The sequence below is a fragment of the Corapipo altera genome, unplaced genomic scaffold (assembly GCF_003945725.1).
Source record: "Corapipo altera isolate COAL_440 unplaced genomic scaffold, ASM394572v1 61411, whole genome shotgun sequence".
Classification (NCBI taxonomy): Eukaryota; Metazoa; Chordata; class Aves; order Passeriformes; family Pipridae; genus Corapipo; species Corapipo altera.
In genome coordinates this window covers 30,477,884-30,481,165 of record NW_020884875.1, presented here as the reverse complement: position 1 = coordinate 30,481,165, position 3,282 = coordinate 30,477,884, and the positions used below count along the sequence as shown (strand labels likewise).

At 35.3% G+C, this 3,282-nt stretch overlaps 1 long non-coding RNA gene across 1 annotated transcript; it reads left to right on the top strand.

The window, feature by feature from the left end:
* Window positions 1-1,266: 1,266 nt before the first annotated feature.
* On the top strand, window positions 1,267-2,925 carry LOC113943329. Its single transcript, XR_003526291.1, has 3 exons — window positions 1,267-1,656; window positions 2,072-2,158; window positions 2,811-2,925. It is a non-coding gene; the product is annotated as an uncharacterized LOC113943329 (long non-coding RNA).
* Window positions 2,926-3,282: the final 357 nt, after the last annotated feature.

Below are 3,282 nucleotides of genomic sequence, written 5' to 3'. Positions count from 1 at the left end.
TTTTACCTGCAGGCAACTCTCCTCAGTGGCATTTTGCCACTGAGTGATCTGTGGATGGTTAGGTTTCTCTTTGCAGGAACCGGAAAGTCTGAGGCTATGCCATCGCAGTGAGACACTTCAGCAGAAAACTGTTTACTCACTGATCTGAGTTTATATGACATGTGCCATGAATTGACTTGCTTTAATTGTTGGCTGTGGATGTGGGACAGATTTACCCTTGTTCCATGGCAATCCTTACCAAATTCATTTAACTGCCAGGATTTTAAGACAGATAAATTAAAAAACCCCACAACTATTCCTTTTCCAGTTTCCTCTGAAGCACTTGTCTTATTGCCACTTTCTTGTTGTTTTGTTTTTTTTTTCACTTACTTCCTAATGGTTGGGTCTTCAGGGACCCTCTGAACCTTTCAATCTGGCATGGAATCCTTTTCTCCTTGACCAACGTACAGCTCATTCTTGAAGGGCTGGATTCAACAGTTCCTTTTTTTTTTTCTTCCTCTGCTTTCTAAGTATTTTGACCCCTTCTTATCTTCTTGGATGCTTTTGCATTGAATACAACTATAAATAATTAATTAAACACTAATTACAAATCATTTATGCTTTGAATTTGTTTACACAGGTATTAAGAGGCCTAGAAAAGTCATGGTTGTTGCAACATCTCCTCCTTCCTCCTTCTCCTGCCATGGAGCTTTTCAAAGTGTGTCTGTCTGTAGTGATATAAATTACAAAAAAGGGTTACTTGAGATGACAAAGCATAGGATTTACATCAGCATAGGAAGATTGTGCACTTCAGTAAGGTGTTAATACCTTGAGGATGCAGTGAGGAAGGAGAAATATCACCGGAGGAATAAGCGATGCCTAAGATGACCAATTATGGGTCTAATTTTCTGTCTTGTTTCCAGTCAGAGTTATAAGCTGCAATATTTGGAGTTTCCTGCCATCAGCTGTTTATTGATGGAGGCATAGGCAGACCTATTTGTATTTTGTCATGTAATTTTCAAATTATTTTATTTATTCCCAAAATAATAATTCGGTGTAGTACAAATTCACAGTTTAACTGGATTTCTTGGTTGCTTCTCACTCCAAGTTCCATTTAAAGGTAAACGTGTGGATCTGATCTGTAAAAACTTCTGTTGGGTTTGAAGCCTCAGTTCTTATGTCAGTCTCTATTTTGAGAATCCTCCTAGGATTTTCCATGGTCTATCTCTTGAGCCATACAGCACAATACAACTTTTCCTTGAGGGTTTTTTGTTTGTTTGTTTGTTTGTTTGCACTTTTTTGCTGAAGTAATTTTTTCTTAAAGGTCATGTTGTAATATGCATGTGCAAACATGAAGAAATATACAGCTTCCAGTGACTTTAAAAATTCAAGACTTGTTTTAATAAAATAGAATATTAGTCCATTTTCTTACGTGAAAAAGTTGATATTTAAGTTGTTGCAATCCATTTCATAACAAAAAATAAATAAGATGAACTGGTGAGTTTCTTGGGGAGAATTATATATCTCCAGCAACACAACATTTTGACCATATCTCTGTTTTCTTACTTTCATTGCAGAAACACACAACTTCAGGCTCTCAGGCAGAAAAAAACTTGACTGCACTCAGGTTGAGTTGTACATGAAAGAGTGTTCAGACTGTTCACTTCTTGCCTCACTGTAAGTTACATGACAGTATTTTTCCAAACACAAAAAATTTTAATACATTGGAATTTTCATCACTTTCTTGCTTTGTTAATTATAAATTCCTGAATCCTAATGAGGTTTGTGAGAAGGGTGAGGAAAGTACAACCCTGTGGAGTCTGTGAGGAAGGGACCAGGACTTTTAAATAAAGTAAGAGAAAACAAAATATATGAAAGGCTTTTAATATTATTAAAATAAGGTTCTTGATCCATTGAATTTGCCATGAATGATGAACATCTTTGTTAATTTAAAGACTTGTTTCAAGTTTTAAATCACATGCAGTACAATCAGAAATTGAATTCCTTTCATTAATATTTCATTAAAAATGAAGGGCAATCAAGGCACTTAGACCTTTGGACTTTTAATGCACTCTTTAAATAAACATTTTAGATTGTTACTCCAACATATCCAAAAATTGAAAGCCTGCTGTCACACATTGCCTGGGTGATTGGAGAAGAGAAAAGCTACGCAACCAAGGTTAGTAAGAGATGCATTTTCATCTCAGGCCAGCAAATATATTGATGATAGATTGAATTTTGCTAACTTCATCTCTGATGAAATAGATGTATTATATTCCTGTTACATAAATCTTATTACACAGGCTACATTCTCTATATAGTTATTCACTGTAGGGTTTTAGTAATGATCAATTAAACTATTGAATTTAAGTACCTGTTAGAAAGTTACCTGAGATAGTACATCAAATACCACGACACGCTTAATACGATGAGTATTTGTACTCATATGTTATAATATAATGAAGTAAAATGTATGCAGCTGAAGATACAATTTCTTTTTCTTCTAAACACTTGAAATACCGAAGATAAGACTATGTAGCAGTTTATAGTCTAAATTACATTATGTAAACTGTCCATTTATGCATTCATATAAATCTGATATGAGCATTAGTTAAGGAAACAGTGATTTTTACTTTCAGCGGCATTTTGAAATGTTTAAATACTCACCGATCAACATTACTTTCTACCGTCAGCAATTATTTTTATGTAAATAGTGTATGAAAATTCGATTTTCATTCCATGACAACGAATTGGAGAAGTTATAAGTAGAAAATGCAGGTTGTTCAGTCAAGTTCTTCCTCATTCAATCTTTTCATCATTCTCTGTTGCAGGTTTGCCATTGCTGTGTCTACCTGTAGAACAACAATTTGCAGCAGTGAACTCCTCTTGGTTTCTTTCTCTCTGTTCAATCCACAGCACCATTAACCAAAATTTTAGATGGGTTATTAGAGAGAAGATTCCTCCCTCTGAGGGTGGTAAGACCCTGGCACAGGTTGCCCAGAGAAGTCATGGCTGCCCCATCCCTGGAAGTGTCCAAAGCCAGATTGGGCAGTGCTTGGAGCAACCTTTGGGATAGCGGAAGGTGTATAATCTACATTCCAAAATATTAATTTTGAAATAATTTTGAAATTGCACACATAGGTATAAGCTTGCACACAAACACACACACAAACACCTACACACTGGTATACAATAAGTTCATTTGAAGAAGAGAACCTTTAGCTTGAGATGTGTTTGTCCAAATACCGACTGAGTTACATGTGACAATCTTTACATTCTGTATGTAAAAGTACATGCTTCTAT